The sequence below is a fragment of the Nannospalax galili genome, unplaced genomic scaffold, assembly GCF_000622305.1.
Source record: "Nannospalax galili isolate Female #2095 unplaced genomic scaffold, S.galili_v1.0 scaffold1899, whole genome shotgun sequence".
Classification (NCBI taxonomy): Eukaryota; Metazoa; Chordata; class Mammalia; order Rodentia; family Spalacidae; genus Nannospalax; species Nannospalax galili.
The window spans coordinates 85,808-105,058 of NW_008342414.1; positions in this window are offsets into that span (position 1 = coordinate 85,808).

Genomic DNA, 19,251 nt, shown 5'->3' on the forward strand with positions numbered 1-19,251 from the left:
TCAATAGGCCTATGAGGCAGAGCCAGGGGAGCCCCAACATCCTTCCATTTCTCTCTTCTTTACCTTGAATCTTGGCTGGTCCTTGTCTTCATTGTTCTTATCTCTGTCTGCATTGCTTCCTCAATCCCCAGGCAATCTCTGGCCTCCAGGAGCTCCAGTGTGACATAATATCTGAAAAGATCACTCCAAGGCATTGCTATACTTCTGACTTGGCCAAAGCTCTTGCCTAGATGCAGATTCAATCCTGTTATCTTTTACCCATGGCCTATATTTGTCCTACCCTGTCAGGTTTCTTAGTCATTTGATATCTGGTGTTCCTTGTCAGCTAACAAGTTCTAGCAGAACAAATAGCAAATGTATATTAAAATGTAGTCTCATAATACCCACCATCCTTCAGGAATTTTCTCAGGTAATTAATTTCCTAGAGTGTTGAGCATGGTATATCATTTCTTACTCAATGCACCTGATATCTGAAATGAAGAACAAATAGTCTTACCTTGAAATTGAAATTTAATTAAATGAGAAAATTATTTAGAATTCTTCAGTATCTTCAGGGGAATTGTTCCAAGACCCCACCCCACACCTGCTCACCATGGCTTCCAAATCCTTAGGTGCCCAAATGGCATAATATTTTCATAAAAACTATACATACAGTCTCATGTACTTTAACTCATTTTTAGAGTTCTTGTAATATGTAACATGATAGAAATGCTATATAAATAGCTGTTGTGCTTTTATTGCTTAGGGAATGAGAGTAAAAAAAGTATGTACATGCTCAAAATAGGTGGAATGTTTTTGATTCCTAATTGGTTGAATCCACAGATGCAGAACCTGTGAACACAGAAGAACCTGCGTGATACATACATCCAATAGAATAAGGAGTCATTGCCTGTAAACATAGTATTTGGCTATCTGAGCATCCTATTGTGAAGTCTGTTTGCTTCATTCACCTATGGCATTTAATTCCTTTCTTGCTGCTTTTGGCTAGGTAGGAGTCTGCCTTAGGCATATACTGTAAGAAAATAACCTTTAAAATTGCTGGTGTTAATGTAAAAGCACAACTTTCATCTCAAAGGGGATAAGAGATTGTTTATTCTCAAGTCAAATATAAGTGACCATTGCCTGGGAATACAGATTCAGGTCACCCCAAAATTCCATGTTCTAGCACAGAAGCAGTTTCATGAAGTTTTTATAATAACAAAACAGAGTCATAAATCAAGACACTTTTCTTTTTTGGTGGGAGGGATTGTATCTAAGACACTTTTCAAATACATTAGTGGAAACATTAAGTAGGTGGATGGATACAGCAAAAGGGAAATCTCAGCTATAGGCTCAGATAGTATCTGATGGCATTCTTAGCTTATTGGTTGGTAGGAGCTAGGGTTTTGTTAAGTTAATACATGCCTAAAGGTTCTTTATCTCTTAGTCACAAGATGTTAAGAAACAGAGGTGAACAAGGAATGGGTATTTAGGGCTAAAGACAGCTCAAGATAAATTGTAAATAGACTATGCAACATTCTGAACTCTTCAAAGTCATTGAAGTGTTAATCTGTTGATCAGCTTTGTAGGAAGTTCAGTCCAAGATGCAGGATTTTTCTCTTGATCCTTTTTACTGCTGTCTTGGCTTTGATTTAAAGAATACTCCAAAGGCTTCTACTTAACCAATCTTTTATTGCTCTACTATAGTATACACTCATCAGGAACACGACACAGCATTCAGTTTCCTTCCTCTCCTTTACTCTCTCCTCTGTTTTTATCTCCTTTAAAAAATATTTCTTTCAATTTTTAAGAATTTTATTTATTTATTTATTTATTTATTTATTTATTTATTTATTTATTTATTGTCTTTGTATGAATTTATGAGGAAAACCACTTCATATATTGTTTTTTTAAATATTTTATTTATTATTTTTATTTTATGTGTATGCATGTATTACCTGCATGTAAGTAAGCGCACCTGTGTCATGCAATGCCAGCAGAGAACAGAAGAGGCTGTCAGATCCCCTGGTACTGGTATATATATGTATGATGTGCATGTATGTGAGTGCATGCATGTGTGTGTCACAGTACACATGTGGACATCAGAAGACAACCTTGGGGAGTTGGTTTTCTCTCCTTCCACTGTGGGTTCCAAGGGTGACCTGGGTCATCAGGCTTTATGGCAAGTGCTTTTACTGGCTGAGCCATCTTATTAAATTTTTTTTTTTTTTTTTAATACAGGGTCTTGTTATGTAGCCCAGGCTGGTTTGGAACTCACATTGTAACTCAGCCTGGCTGTGAAATCATGATCCTCCTACCTCAGCCCCCTGAGTGCTAGGATTGCAGGTGTGTAACACCACAACAACCCAGTTTCTAATAATACATTTATTTCGGGTTCAAATCTTTATAATGACCATCATCACTTTTAAGTTTTCTGGTAAGTATGAGGAATCCATTTTTTTGTTGAAGCCATATCTTCTCCTAAGATAATGGCCATAGGATTTAAATCAATTTTGTTGAAAATTGAGCATTGACCAGTGGGAGAAAGAATTTGGATGGAATGGCATGAGTCTTTTCCAGGTTTTAAAAACCCTACCTTGCTTGCTCATTGTACATTTATTCATTCAATAATTTTTTGAGACAGGGTCTCCCTGTAGCCCCAGCTGAAACTTGTGCATGTAGACTAGGCTGGCCTCAATCTCACAGAGATCCACTGGCTTCTGCCTCCCAAGTGCTTGGATTAATTCAACAAATTATTATTATATTTATTTATTTATTGTTTATTTAGTATAGTATAGTATAGTATAGTATAGTATAGTATAGTATAGTATAGTAAAGTATGGTTTGGGGAGTGTGTCAGACGACAACTTACTGGAGTCAGTTTTCTCCTTCCACCGTGTAGGTTCCAGGATTGAATTCAGGTCATCAGGCTTGGTAATAAGCACATTTTCCTGCTGAGTCCTCACACTGGCCCTCTTTCAACAAATATTTAGTGCTTACAGGTTCTGTTTGAGGTACTTGAATACAGAAGACTAGAAGGGGATTCGTTGCCTTAAGGATGTTACAGTGGTGTGTGTGTGTGTGTGTGTGTGTGTGTGTGTGTGTAAGGGAGGGAGGTGGAGGTGAAAAATGAGAATGTGTGTTCTGCTCATTATATATAAAATTCCCCCAAATTTTCTTAAAGCCAGGAATCCCATTTTTCACAGAACACAAGTGAACATGCAGGGAATGCATTTGGGGAAAACCCCCATTCCCTCATCAGTGCTGTCTCCTAAAGTCTTCAGTCTCTGTTTCTATTCCCACTGGCAGCAACCTAGTTCCAACCCTGTCCTACTCATTCCTGGGTCATTGCAGTAATTTTTCAAGTGGTTCCCCAACCTTGGTCTCTGGATGGCATCCATTCTCCATACTGTGCCTTCTGCTGTGCAACATGCTTTGGTTGTAATCAAGGCTCAGGGAGATCACCTGCTACCAACAAAGTCACATAGGTAACAAGTGGCAGTGGGGATGAGAATTTTATTTTCATATTGGTTAAAAATAAATCTTCTTGGGATTTGTTATTTTTATTTTGTTTTTTAAAATTTAAAATCATAACCTATTAACCATGAGCATATCTGCACCCCTGAATGACTCATTGCTGAGGACACTGAGACACTGACACAGGTTCAGACATTTCAGACATGTGTTTGTGCTCATTGTCACATGCAGACCAAGTCCTGTTATATTAGTGTAGGCTGTTATGAAAAGGTTGATTGGGGAAATTTTTTTTACCAGTGATTTAAAGAAGCTTAAGCCAAGAAATGACTTGCCCATGTCCTCTGGCTCTCAAGGAATTGTTTATTTACTTTTCTTTCTTTTTTTTTTTTTTTTTTTTTTTTTTTTTTTTTTTGAGGCAGACCTTGAACTCACTATGTAGACCAGGCTGGACTTGAACTCATAGAGATCCACATGCCTCTGCCTCCCGAGTGCTGGCGCCCCCACACGGGGTATTTATTTATTTATTTTTTTATTTTCTGTATATGAGTATATTGTCTGCATGTGTGTAAGTGCGCCCATGTCATGCAGTGCCCAAGGAGGGCAGAAGAGGGCGTTGGATCCTCGGAACTGGAGTTACAGACAGTTGTTAGCTGCCATGTGGGTGCTGGGATTCAAACCCAGGTTCTTTGCTAGAACAGCCAGTGCTCTTAACCACTGAGCCGTCTCTCTATCCCCAGGAATTGTTTTTGTTATAACAGTTCATTCTATTTCCTTTTCAGAGCATAGACATCTAGGGTTTGGAAAACTAGCAAAGGGGATATCCTACTGTAACAGATAAACACGAAATAGATGGATGCCACCTGCCAATCACAGTCAAGCTACAAGAGAAGCCGGAAATAGCTGTGTGGAGCCTGGGTATCCACACAGCTGTTTGTGGGGGCTGCAGAGTCTAGGGACTCATTTCCAGTGGAATTCTCCAGAAACTGCAGGTGCTTTTCTGAATATGGACAGGAGATGCCAGGTGCTTTTCTTGAGTATGGACTAGTACCTATGCTTGGTGATGAAATGACAAAAGTCTTCAGAGGTTTTAGGGTAAGGGCAGGACAGGGCACAGATCAGAGACCCTCTTTTCTTCACTAAGCCTGTGGTTGGTGGATTTCCCTGTATCAGGAAGTGAAGGTTTCTTTACCTCTTTTACCTTTCGGAGTGATGCAGTGATTTTAAATGTGGGTCAAGGGAAGGATTACAGCAGAACTGTTTACAGAGGCTGGTTAAAAACACAGTCCTCGCCAGGCGTGGTGGCACATGCCTTTAATCCCAGCATTCGGGAGGCAAAGGCAGGCTGATCGCTGAGTTCAAGGCCAGCCTGGTCTACATAGTGAGTTAGCTGGGGCTAAAGGGAGACGCTGTCTCAAAAAGACCAAAAAAAAACCCCAACCCCCCCCCCCCCCCCCCCCCCAGTCCTCTGGGGCCGAATCAGAATCTCAGAATTTTGGGGACTAAGACTGATCAATTGTACCTGAACTGTAGAAAATTCTTTTTTCTTTTCTTTTCTTATTTTTCTCTTTCCTTCCTGTCCCTCTCTCCCTTCTTCCTTCCCTCCCTCCCTCCCTCCCTCCCTCCCTTCCTTCTTCTCTCCTTCCTTCCTTTCTAGAAAAAAACTAAAACTGAGGAAGAAAACTAAAATGTAAAAACCCCAGAGCAGGTTTCCTAAGAACACAGCTCCCCACCCCATACCCATCACCTCCCGTCCCACTTGCCTAAGAAAACAGTCCCTGCTCATCTAAGAAAACAGCTACTTATCTAACCTTTGCTTCTGCTTCTGTAAATATGCTTCCTGTTTGGAATTCCAGCTCATGGTCTTCTGACACACAGATTAGAGACCCCTATGCCTGGTCTCCAATCATATAGGCAGGAATTCAAGCCTACCAATGATGGCGTGTGTGTGGAATGAAGCTAGATTGTCTATAAATTCTGTAAAAACTACTCCCTGGTGCTCAGTCATTTGGGTCTCTACTGACAGGAATTAAGCTGTAATCTTTCACTCTGTCTCCAGTGTCTGATTTGAAAGCAGTGATTCCCATTTCTCTTTCTCTCTTTCTCTTGTTCATGTATATGCATGTGGTGTGTGCATGTGCATTTGTGTTTGCACACATGTGTGCAGGTGTATTTGGAAACTCGAGGTTGATGTTAGGTGTCTTCCTTGATCACTCTCAACCTTTCATATAGAGGCAGGGTCTGTCACTGAACCCAGTGCTCATCGTTTAGGCTAGTCTGGCCAGCTAGCTTGCTCAGGGGGTTCCTGTCTTCATTTTGCTCTGTGCTGGGGTTCTAGGCAGGCTGCCATCTTGCTTCTATATGTGTTTTGGGGCTCTGAATTCCAGTCCTCACACTTGTGTGGCAAGTGCTTTGCCCATTGAGCCATATCCCCAGCCCTTTATTTCTTTTGTTATTTTTGAGATGGGAGGCTCACTCTATTGCCCTGAATGGTGTGGAACTCACTATGTAGCTCAGTCTGGCCTCAGATGCATGGCAATCCTCCTGCCTCTGTCTCCCAAGTATTGAGATGATAGTCATTGAGCCATCATGCCAAACCCAGAAAATTCTTAATGTTAAAATTTGAGATAAAAAAAAAAAAATCTAGATTTACTGGTCTAAAGACTTCCCCTGCAAGGCATGGGGTGTGAAGGGGCGGGGGCAGTTACTGGAAGAATGCTGGAATTTCCTGGAATTTTCTTTTTTAAATCTGGCCAAACTCTTTGCCAGGAAAAGTGAATTACTTATTGGTGTGTTAGGGTGTGAATGTTTTAAAACTTACAGCTGCATTGATATGGTAAGTCATCACGCACTATGTGACTCCACCACTCCAACTCTGAACTGTGCCCACCATCCAGGTGAGCTCATTCTTAAGCCCTTACTAGTTAGAATGAATGGGTTTCATCTGTACAGCAGAGATAACTTGAGTGCCTTGTAAAGCAGGAATGAAGATATTGTAAGGTGGCTCAAATAATGGAAAAGATGCTGAAAGAAAAGTTAAAGACACAAAATTCAAATTTCTCAGCCTCGCCCATTTGCTCCTACCTCCAAGATCCTTAGCGCTCATTATCCTGCCCATCTTTTCTAAGCCTGACCCTCAAATGGATGATGCTTTGCTTTTCAACTAGGAAAACTTGTTTCCTTCACCAGACCTTTTAGGCTGTGTTTGGAATTTTGCCTAAACAGGACCTGCCAAACCTGGCCTGTGTTATTTTTAGAATCTCCTTTGCACGTGGGCCCAAGGAAGTGGGATCCTCCTTAGTTTCTTTATTCCGATGAATATTTGATTGGCAACCTTAAAATTTCTCTTTGTGTTTAAATTATAAACTCATTGCACACACAAGGCACCTTTCACAGTCTTTCAAGCTACATGTCAATATGTGTTCTTGTAGAGTTATAATTACCTATTATTTCAAAGCCTTCTGAATTAAATATTCATTAAATAAAAGCTGAAAATGGTATTAAATCCATATAAAAATTTTAATGTACAAAAGTTACTAATCAGTATGTTAATATACATTCACCAGGGTTCACTTGGGTGGTGAGAAAGGGTAGTATATTTTAAAAATAGTGCTTTGTTTTTATTTTTAAAGTCATTCATATTTAAATAATAATGCATATTTTCATAGAACAATGACATATGACTGAATGAGTTATTAAATGTAAAGGAGAATTTTATTGTACCATCTTTGGAAGATGTAATTTCAACATAAAAATATGTTTTTTACAAATAGTCAACATTGCTAGGGAAAGGGAACACACTGGATAGGCCTAGGCAGAGGAACCACCATCTGATACCAGGAGTGTGGTAATTCAGAAACCTGTTAGGGCTTACCGGCCCCAATGACTCCCCTTCAATCCCAATGTGTTCTGGGCTGAGGAAGTTAAGTTACACAGAGACCAACATTTTGACCCTCATGAGGACATAAGCATCTCGTCAGACAGAATGCCTTAACACAATTGGCCATTTCATTAAAAAGACCTGTTATCAAAGTGATATATGAAATTTGAATTAAAAAAGAAATCCCACAGAGAGCAATAAAATATCGTGCCTCACCCCACTTCCACTTGTCTTAGGTGGCCGTATTCTCCAAGGCCTCTCACATGCTGGGCGAGCATTCTACTACTGAGCTATGCTATCAGCTCTTAGAAATTTCTCTTTAAAAAAATTGAGACAAGATCTTGCTTAGGCTGACCTTGAATTTGTGATCTTCCTGCCTCAGCCTCCCTAGTAGAAGGGATTACAGATACTCTGTCACTACATTCAGCTACTTTTCTATTTTTAAACAATACGTGGTCTTGCTAGTTTTTACTTGATTATTTTAGACATTACCTATTGATTCTCACTATCAAATATGAGTATTCTGCCCTCCTCTTCCTCTTCTTCCTCTTCCTCTTCATTTGAGACAGGGTAATGTGCAAACCAGGTTGACGGAATTCTACATAGCTAAGGATGATCTTGAACTCCTGATCTTGTCTCCACCTTCCAAGTTTTGTGATTATAGGCCTGGGCCACTGGTTCCTCCTTCTAATTTTTAACTCAATTCAATTCAATTCGATTCGATTTGATTCAATTCAATTCGATTCAATTGCTGTTATCTTTTCTGTTGATTTCCTTTGTTGAATCTTTATAAAAATTGTGTGTATTTCTATGTGTATGTATGTGTGGGCATGTGTGTGTACATGTAAAAATCAGAGGACAACTACAGAATATATTAGCTAAGTCACTTTAGAAAAAAGTATGTACTTTAACCAAAAATATTTGCAGCATTAAATTAATTTTAAAACAATGTAGAAAAATATGTGATATAATAATCCTTTTATTTATAGGATTAACCAGTGTTCTAAAACTCATAACATTAAACAAAATAATCTATTATGAACTATATTTAGTTTTCAGTTACTTAATTCCATTTAGATCATGAGTCTTCCACAAAAGCTTCTATGTGGAAATTCTTCACATTTTACTCCCTTGAAATGTCACAAAGAGAAAAACTCCAAGTCATAAAAAACCCAAATTCATCATAAACCACCTTCAGTGAAGACATGTGATTAACCAGCACTTAAACTGTACTTATGTGTCAGGTGCTATTCTCCCTGCCCTAGGCTAACACATTTTATTCTTCCCAAGGTCCCATGAATCTTTTACATTTTTTTTAATTTTAAAATTTTATGTGCATGAGTGTCTTGCTTGCATGTATCTAAGTGCATTTGTGTCATGCAATGTTTGAGTAGCTCCCAGAACTGGAGTTATAGATGGTCGATAGCTGCCATGTGGGTGCTGGGAACTGAAACTAGGTCCTCTGCAAGAGCAGCCTGTGCTCTTAACCACTGAGCCAGTACCCCCCCCCAATGAATCATTTAATTAGCTTACTCTTCAGATGAAGAGCTAAAGCACAGGTAGATTATTTGTCTAAGGTCATACAGTTAGGCAGTGGTAGATCAGGATTTAAACCCATGCTCTTAACTATGGTATGATCTCTTAAATGGAGCATATCTGGAAAATGCTTAGATGGAGTTCCTGACTTATGGTAAGCATGCCTTAAAATTTATTTTATCTTATCACTGGTTGCTAGAATGAAGCGAAGGTTGGAATGAGAGAGTTGCTACTGAGTAATTAATTTTACCAATCCAAGTGTTAGAGGATGTATGTGGCCCTAGCAGGACAGCAAGCCAGCTAGCTGCAGCCAGGAAAGTCCCAGAAGACAGAAGGCCTTCTCAAAGCCTCAAGGCTGCTGTTCTGAGAGGAACAGACTGCTGAGGCTATGCTCTCTCATGACTGTTGTATTAGTCACTTTTCTGTTGCTGTGATAGAAACACTGACCCAAGCAATTTATAGAAGGAAGAGTTTATTTGAGCTTATGGTTCCAGGAGAATTACAGTCCATCATGGCAGGGAGGCATGGTGGCTGGAGGTGGCTGGAGCAGGAGCAGCAGAAGCTAAGCTCTCACATCATCACACAGGCACAGGGAGCAAGAGGGCAACTGGAGCTCTGGCAAGGCTTAAGAACTCTGTAAGCCCACCCCCAGTGACATGCTTCCTCCAGGATAGCCACACCTTCTAAAACCTCCCCAAACAGCGCCATCATCTGGGGACAAAATGTCCAAATACTTGGAGCCTATGGGGGACATTTTCATTCAAACAACCACAACTGTGAAGACAGCAGCAACATTCCGGCATTATTAAAATCAAATACATTACTTTCCAGCTTTGCTGGAGAAGATGAAATTGCAATGAAATTATAGGGGAGTAGCACCTTATCAGAACATCAGCATTGATGGGCAGCATGGACTTAGTTCTACACTAGCAGAAAAGAGAGTTATCTAGGGCTGTCCAGAGGATGCTTATACACATTCTGCAGAGAAAAGCGTAGTAAGTCCCAAAGCAGTTTTCTTTAAAACAAGAAAGATATGGAAACCCGAAATTTTTCTGGAATTGATATTACACAGACATAAAGGAAATTCTTTCCCAAGGGCAGTCTGTACCAGCTTACTGCAATTAACTAAGCAGTGAAAACCGCTGAGAAGTCACAGAGTAGCAATGCTAGGCCCAGATGTTAAAGACCTAGAGGAAGTTCAAGCAGTGGGAACAGCAGTTGTAAAAGCTGAGGCAGCTGCCTAAGTGTTCATAACTTATTAACTACTTTCTCCATAGGCACCCTTTAAAATGTATATAAATGTCCATCATGAATTGTTAATATTTTTATTTTAATGGGGTTATACTTTATTTTTAAAAGCTCAACTATGTATCTTTTACCTGTTACCAGGAAGCTTGACTAATTGAGTGGCTAAGCCTCCCAAGGTCTAGACAGAGTCCAGGAGATGAAACACCTCTCAAATGCCAAGAGTACCAAACTACAAACTCAAACTAATAGAATGGTTCTGGGAGCTCCACCTTTCATTTTTAAGCTCCTTCTCCTGACTCCTAGCAGCTAGGGTGTCTTGTAGCTTACCTAGTTTTCTTACCTCTCCTTCTCTGGGGATGTGGCCTGTGGATTTCTGAACCACTATTTACCCTAATTCCTGTTCCCTTGTTCCCGTCTTTAAAATCTTTTATTTATTTATTTACCTATTTGTGTGTATGTGTGTGGGTGTTCTAGTTTGCTTCTCCATTGCTGAGATTAAAAACACTGACCAAAACCAACTTGGAGAAGAAAGGGTTTATTTTACTTTCAGTTTACAGTTCATCATGGAGGAGAAACCAGGACAAGAGCTCAGGGCAGGAACTGAAGCATAGACTACAAAGATATGTTGCTTACTGGTTTATTCCCCTGGCCTGTGCTCAGCCTGCTTTTTTATGCAACTCAGGACTACCTGTCCAGGGATGGCCCCACCCACAGTGAGCTGGGTCCTTTCACATCAGTCAGTGATCAAGAAGATGCCCTTCAAACATGGCCACAGGCCAATCCAATGGAGGAAATTCCTCAGTTGAGGTTCCCTCCATTCAAGTATGCCAAGCTGACAACTGAAGCTATCTAGTACAAATGACCCCTTGTCAATTTAACACACAAATACATCACTATTAAACCATAACCTTTCCATTTCTTATCTCCCAAATCTCATGTTAATATTAGTATTACAGCATAAAACATTACAACTTTAAAAGTCCCACAGTCCTTAAAAATTCAAATACTAGCCGGGCGAGGTGGCTCATGCCTAGAGGCAGGAGGATCTCTGTGAGTTCAAGGCCAGCCTGGTCTACATAGTGAATTAGCTGGGGCTACAGGGAGACCCTGTCTCAAAAAGACCAAAAAAAAAAAAATTCAAGTTATTTTTTGGTCTTTTTGAGACAGGGTACCTCTGTACCTCCAGCTGGCCTGGAGCTCACTATGTAGACCAGGCTGGCCTTGAACTCACAGAGATCCGCCTGCCTCTGCCTCCTGAGTGCTGAAGCTAAAGGTGTGTGCCACTATACCCAGCAAAAAAAAATTTAAATGCTTTAGCTGCTCAATGTCTTTTTAAAATAACCCCAAAATCTTTCAACTGTGGGTATCTGTAAAATCCAAAATATGTTTACATACTGTCTTTCAAAAGGGAAGAACTACTAAGCACATTTAAGTAAAATTAAAGTCTAGCAGTGTAGACAACTGGGATTTACTCATGATCTTCTGGGCTCCAAAGGGCTTGGGCAGTTCCACTTCTCTGGCTCTGCCACCCACAACACATGGTGTGTCTGGTAGGCTCTGGCCGATTCCACTCTAGACCTGCTGCTGCCCTTGGTGGTCCTTCCATGCTCCTGGCATCTCCAATATGCTGAGGTCTCTACTAAAGCTGAGGCTTCACCTTCACCAGCCTATCCTGGCCTCTCAGGGTGCAAAGTCTCAGATTCATTCTCTCCATGACCTCTTCAACTCAGGGGGTCTTAACTGTGACTGTGGCTACACTTTCACCAATGACCTTTCCTAGCTTCTCACAGTGCCAAGCCTCAGTTGCTCTCCAGGACCCCTTCATGCCTTCCATACCAGAACCATGTAGGAGACTGTTACATATTACCAAGTCCTGCTTCCAGCTTAAGATAGAGCCTCAGGCCCCCTCTGGACCATAGCATTTTTGTGCTGACCCTGAGGAAATACTTCCCAGAAAATTTCACGTCAGTGATACCGGTCTCCTTGATCACAGCTGATTTTTTCAGCCCCAGTAACCAGCACCAACTGTCCCAGTAAAGCAGAGGTTTCACTTCAGTGGTTATGGTTTCTTGTTAATCACAGCTGATTCTTCAGCCCCAAATGACCAGAAATCATGGATTCTCAACTCAAAATATCACACAAACAGTTCTGATAGTCTTTACTTCCCTTGAAATTTCAGAAGCCAGGCCTCCATCATCTACACCTCTTTCAGCATTATCTTCCAAGTTCTACAGATCAGCTTACTGAGCTCCAAACACTTTCTCAGTCCAAAGCTCCTAAAACTTCCACAGTCCTCCCAGAAACGTATGGTCAGGTTCATCACAGCAATATCCCACTCTCTGGTACTAATTTTTGTTCTAGTTTCCTTTTCCATTGATAAGATAAAAACATTGACCAAAAACAACTTGGGGAGGAAAGGGTTTATTTCACCTTCAGCATGAGGGCCGGAGCTGAAGCACAGACCATGGAGGAGTATTGCTTACTGGCTTGTTCCCCTGACCTATGCTCAGCCTCCTATATAACACCAAGGTGGCACCACCCACAGTAGGCTGGGCCTTCCCACATCACTCAGCAATCAAGAAAATGTCCCAGAGACATGGCCACAGGCCAATCCAATGGAGGAAATTCCTCAAATGAAGTTCTCTCCACCTAGGTGTGTCACATTAATAACTGATGTTACCCAGGACACAAGGCAAGCACTACCAAGTAAGCCACACTCTCAACCCATACCTTCCTTGTTTTAAGATACTAAGTTTTGATGTTATATGTAACTGTTTGAATAGTGTCTCCCTAAACTTTATGGACACACAAAATGTGACCTTATATGGAAATAAGATCTTTGAAGATGTCGTTAGTTAAACCGAGGCTTTATAGAAGTAAAATGAGTCCTTAATCCAATCACTGCTGTCCTAACAGAGGCTAGGATTTGTAGAGACATGGGCAGGAAGTCCATGCAACTGCAAGCCAAGGAACACCAAAAACAGGCAGGAGTCACCAGATGCTAGGAAGAGGCAAGGGAGAGAGTTCTTTCTCAGAGCCTTTGGGAAGGAACTTCCAACAACAAGAAATGTGACAGAATTAAATTTCTTAGCTCTAAACCTTGTATTTTGTGGTGATTTGTTATGGCAGCTTTAGGAAGCTAATACAGGGTCATTTGTGAGGCAGCAATGGACAGCAAATGCAGTTATATAGCCAAGTCACTCATTTATAACAATCCTTCAACGTTTCAACCATTCAACCTCTGGCCATTTTTTCTTTCTTTTTCATTCTTTATTCTTTCTTTGTGTGCTGGATAGCTTTGGTGTCAACTTGACACACCTGGGTTGAGGGAGCCTCAGCTGAGGAATTGCCTCTATTGGACTGGCCTGTGGCCATGTCTGAGGGACATCTTGACGACTGATGTGGGAGGGCCCAGCCCATTGTGGGTGGTGCCACCCATGGGCAGGTGGGCCTGTGTTGCATAAGAAAGCAGGCTGAGCAGGGGCCAGGGGAGCAAGCCAGTAAGCAGTGTTCCTTCCTGTCCTGTGCTCCAGCTCCTGCCTCCAAGTTCCTGCCCTGAGTTCCTACCTTGGGCTCCCTAACAAACTGTGACCCAGGAGATGTAAGCTGAATAAACCTTTTCCTCCTCAAGTTGGTAGTGGTCAGAGTGTTTTGTCACAGCAATGGGAAAACAAACTAGGATACTTTGTTTCTATTTTTTTTTTCACTTTTTGATAATTTTGCATTTTTTTTCCCCTGAAGCACTATATTTCATCAGGGTAAAAATGATCAGCTGTGTTGAGGCCCTATACTTTGGGATGCATGGAGTATGGAACTTCATATGCAGAAACCCGAGGCTGGCTACCTACTACAAGAGTAATGTGACTCAGCCTTTTTGGTTTTTTTTTTTTGGTTTTGTTTTTTGAGACCAGGTCCTGCTATGTAGCACTGGTTGACCTGGAACTTACTGTGTAGACCAGGCTGGCCTCAAATTCATAGAGATTCAGCTGCCTCTGCCCCATGAGTGCTGGGATTAGAGGCATGCACCACAATGCCTGGCCATGTCAACAATGTATCTAAATTATTCCTTTGTACTCTTAATTTCATCTTAAATTGCATTTTGCTCAGAATCATTGATACTAAATTTTAAAAGCATTGAGGAACATGACAATTTGATATGTTTGATGTTGCCTGTATCCACAGGGGAGTGGGGAAATACAGTGGTGCTTTTATAATTGTGTATACCATGTTGAGGAATGTACATTTTGACTCCATATGTACAAAACCAAATTCCACACTTGGAGTTTTACATATAGATGATTGGAAGACTTTTCTAAGAGCTTGATTCTGACTCTGTGAAATGTCAGTCCTCTTCTGTCCTGTGCTACCGCAGACTCCTAACTACTCATTTTCAGGTCATGATATGATTTTCAGCTCTGGCCCTGCATCTCTGCATGTAAAGCACAGCCTGGACAGGATGACTTCTGCAGCTGTGCTTGCAATGTGATGATTAGAAATGACTTACCACTGATAGACACAGAGATGCTCCAACTATTCCTGCCTCAATTTGCCTTCAGTATTGTGCTGGATAGCTTTAGTGTCAACTTGACACACCTGGGTTGGGGGAGCCTCAATTGGGGAATTGCCTCTGTTGGACTGGCTGTGGCCATGTCTGAGGGGCATCTTCATGATGAGTGATGTGGGAGGGCCCAGCCCACTGTGGGTGGTGCCATCCCTGGGCAGGTGGGCCTGTGTTGCATAAGAAAGCAGGCTGAGCAGGGGCCAGGGGAGCAAGCCAGTAAGCAGCATTCCTCCATGGCCTGTGCTCCAGCTCCTGCCTCCAGGTTCCTGCCCTGAGTTCCTACCTTGGGCTCCCGGATGAACTGTGACCTGGGATATGTAAGCTAAATAAACCCTTTCCTCCCCAAGTTGATGTTTTTCAGAGTGTTTTGTCACAGCAATGAAGAACAAACTAGGACAAGTATGTTCCTAAAATGCCCTTTCCTTAGGGAAAAATAAAGCACCCTTCTTTCTTCGGCATCTTTGGCTCTACGTCAGCTGCAGCATAGGGCAATTATGGCCATTTGTATCACTCTGGGGGAAAAAGCCTGACAGGGACTAAAGCATTCCAACAGAAGTAGAATTAAGATGAATTCTTTTGAGGGGAGAGGTGAGAAAGATTCATTTCTGATGACATCCCTAGATCCAGTTATAACTGAAACCAGATTTAGCTTTTCGGGTACATGAACCAATACATTCCCCTTTCCCTGCTTTTGTATCCCAACTCCTAGAACCTGACAAATGGCAGACACTAAATAAATATTTGTGGAATGAATGAATGAAGCAGGCCCTGTTTATTTTTTAAACTATTACATTTATTCGTGTGTGTGTGTGTGTGTGTGTGTGTGTGTGTATGTGTGTGTGTGTGTGTGATGGCATGTGTTTGGTCAGAGGAAAACGTGCACAAGTTGTTTTTCTCCTTCCACCACATACGTGGGTTCCAAGGATCAAACTCAGCTCATCAGGCTTGGTGGCAAGTGCCTTTACAGAGCTATCTTACTGGCAGTGGCTGTTACTTTAAAAGTGAAATTCTTACTAAATCAAGAGGATTAAAATTATAAATATATGTATGTGTAGGTGTATATATATATATACACACATATTTATGTCTATAAATACAACCTGTATGATGGCTAATCTTGATTGTCATTTTAACTGAATTTAGAATCACCTAGGAGACAAGCCTCTGGGCATGTCTGTGAGGGGTGTAACTGGAGTGGAAACATCTACCCGGAATGTAGGTGACTTCATTCCATGGGCTGGGGTCTCAGACTGAATAAAAAGAAGAAAGCAAGCTGAACATCAGTATCCATCTCTCTCTGCTGCCTGCGTGGACACAGTACAAGTCTACTCACTTGTGCCATCATACCTGCTACCTCACTGTTAAGGGCTATATCCTCACACTGTGAGCCAGAACAAACCCTCTTTTTCTTAAGTTGCTTTTGTCAGACAATAAGAAACGTAACTAATAAACTAAGGTAGAATTGAAGCATTATGGTAAAAAGAAGAGTGCCCTGTGCATGCTCAGAAGTCAGAAGAGTGGTGGTCCGGTCAAATGGTAGCCATGGATATAAAGCTGGAAAGACACAGTTTCGAAAATCTTAGCTTTGAAAAACTTAGAATTTATTAGCCAGAAAGAAACCAATGGTTTTTTTTGTTGTTTTTTTTTTTTTTTTTTTTTTTTTTTTTTTTTTTTTCTTGGGAGAGAGAAGCTGTCCTGGAACTCATTATGTAGACCAGGCTGCCTCGAACTCAGAGATCTGTCTGTCTCTGCCTCCCTAGTGCTGGGACTAAAGGCGTGTGCCACCATACCCAGCTACCAATGGGGGATTTTGAACAGAGAAGTGGGGTATTACCCTTTTCATGATTAGTTTCAACAGCAAATCTGAAACTTCTACCCAAAGGGATACACTCTTACATAGTAGGAATTTGAGGACACACAGCAGGTTGGAGGAATTTATTGGTGAAAGAACTTTCAAATTAGGCCATGTAGGCTACTGTTATGACTAGTTATTTTCCTAAGATGGTCTGTGGTTAGATCCAGGCATTTCTCAAAAACATATTTGTAATTTCTGGTACTCTTAAAATAGAAATATTTAGGCCTGAAGGAAGACAAAGAAAACCAAAGCAAGAAAAAGCCTTTTTTGATTTTTAGAAAAATTTAAAATTGTGACTAAAATATTTAAATGTTCCACAGTGGTAAAGTGATCAAATGATTTAAAAGAGATGTCTTTAACCATCTTTCAGAAGATGCAGACATTACAAGAATAGCTTAGGACTGAGGTCAATTATGTAAACTGTGTGGAGCCAAGGGTAAGGAAAATGGGTTAGACCGAATAATAGGGAGAGTAGTCAAATTCGTCAGAGAGCTTGGAGAAAGGAATGGCCAATTTCATAGAGAATTCAAGTTATGGCATGTAACATATTTTATATATTAGTGGCTTCAAGTGGTATAAGTATCACATTTATTTTAATTTATTTTAATATTTTTGTAAGATTTTTTTCTCTTTCTTTCTTCTCAATGTATATAAATGAGAAATCGGGTTTTCCTTTTGATTTTGAAAATTTCTGGCAAGTTTATGTTTCTACTCTTAAGATGCCCTGTTATTTCTTTGGCATTTACATTAATTTTAGTCTCTTTTGCGGTAGTACCTTTTCAAAGATGCATTTATCATTTCTAAATAACTTTTTAGAGACAGTCATTTTTTCCTCTCTTCTCACCTCAAATTGCTTTTTCTGGCTTTGCTTTCTGTGAAATAGGAAAAACGATGATAAGCTTTACTGTTTCCTTAGCATGAGGAAGGATAATTTGTGCTCTATAGCTCTGGGCCTTTGTGGTGGGGTGTGCAGTGAGGGATTGGGAGGGAGAAGACAGGAGACCAGTGCAGGGATGAGATAGATGCCTGGGAGGATGGGAAGTGAGCTTCTGAGACCGGAAAGAAACGGAGGCGTGCAGAAGACTTCCATCACTGCTGCAGGTAGATGGGGTGGGCAAGCACTATTTTTAGAAGTAGTTTTAAGGAAAGGTTTGTTTGGGACATGGAGTGTCACATCTATTTCTGAATCCACAGACAGTTTCCATGCGATGCTTATACAGTGAGATTTATGAATGTACACGTGCTTTTCTATTATGTCAACGAGTTGAGGTTGGATTCAAGGTGTGAAAAGAGTTCCTTAATTTTATTTGGGTTGTTTTTTTCCCTCTCTAAGAAAACATGTTACGGTGATTAAAACTCCAAAAAAGACTTTTTATATAAAAAAATAAAGAGGGTCATGGCAGCCAGGAAAGAATTATTTTTTTGTTATTTTTCAAGACAAGTTCTTAACCTATTTATAGCCCAGACTGGCATGGAACTCACTGTGCATACCAGGCTGGCCTTGAACTTGTGACAATCCTCCTACCTCAGCCTCCTGAGTGCCATGGTTATAGGCATGCCCAGTGAAGAGAGTATTTCTGTCCTCTAATTCCTCTAAAAATCCCCTCATGCTGTCCAAGGGATCCAGATTCTGTATTGCTTAATGCATACTCACTAATTTGTCTTCTGGGCTGTTCTGTGGGCTCCATCAATTTTCTCTTTTTTAGCTTGCTGCGATGGCTGTCTCTGAGGTTTCTGTGATTTCATGGCCACCATCATGTCAGAGATGCCCACTCAAGTCTCCATCACTGACATTCACCTAGGCATGACTGATTCAGTAAATGCTGCTAATGTCACCCGAAGGCTGGTGTTGCCACATAGCTTTGCGAAGTTTCTAGTGCCTCTGAAATCACCAAGGTGCTGCCTACATTTGATTTCATCTTTGGCATTTTTCCTCTTCAAGTGCATGTTAGGTGTCCCCTTTCTCCAATTATTGAACCAATTATGTTGCCTTTTGGCAGTTTGCCTTGACTCTTTTTGGAGTCAGATATAAGTCCCTGGCTGTGGGATACACTGCAAGCAGAACCTGAACTCAGAGTACTCCTTTAATGTGCCTCAACTCTTCCCAATCTTACAACATGTCCTGTGCCAGGAGTGCTCTGACCCGGCAGGTGAGGTTCATCACACCTCTAGTCAGTTTAGGCAAGTCTAATCTCAGCATGGCTTTCAATTGTCAAGGTAGAGTACCTACAGCTGTGTGGTGACACGTTCTCAAGTCATCTCACCTTCTCTCCTTTGGTGAAATATAACTAATGTATCATTAGGATAATTGGGTTACTGTCTCACCCAATAACAATTCCAGTCTGGAAAAAGAGATGTGTTTTGTTTCAGTAATTTAAATATCCATTCATTTATTTCTTCATTCATTCAATACACATTTAATTAGTAGCTAATATACAACAGATGTGTTTTGTTTCAGTAATTTAAATATCCATTCATTTATTTCTTCATTCATTCAATACACATTTAATTAGTAGCTAATATACACCAGGGAGTGTTCTGGGGATTGAGGACACACCAGTGATAAAGACAGGCAATGTTCTTCCCTTCCTAGAGTTTAGTTTCTTACAGGGGAGCCAGATAATTAAGTAGTAAACTGATGCTATGATTTTAGATGGTGATAGGTTATATGAAGAAAATCTATCAGGGAATGATGTCAAAAGTGATCACAAGTGCGGG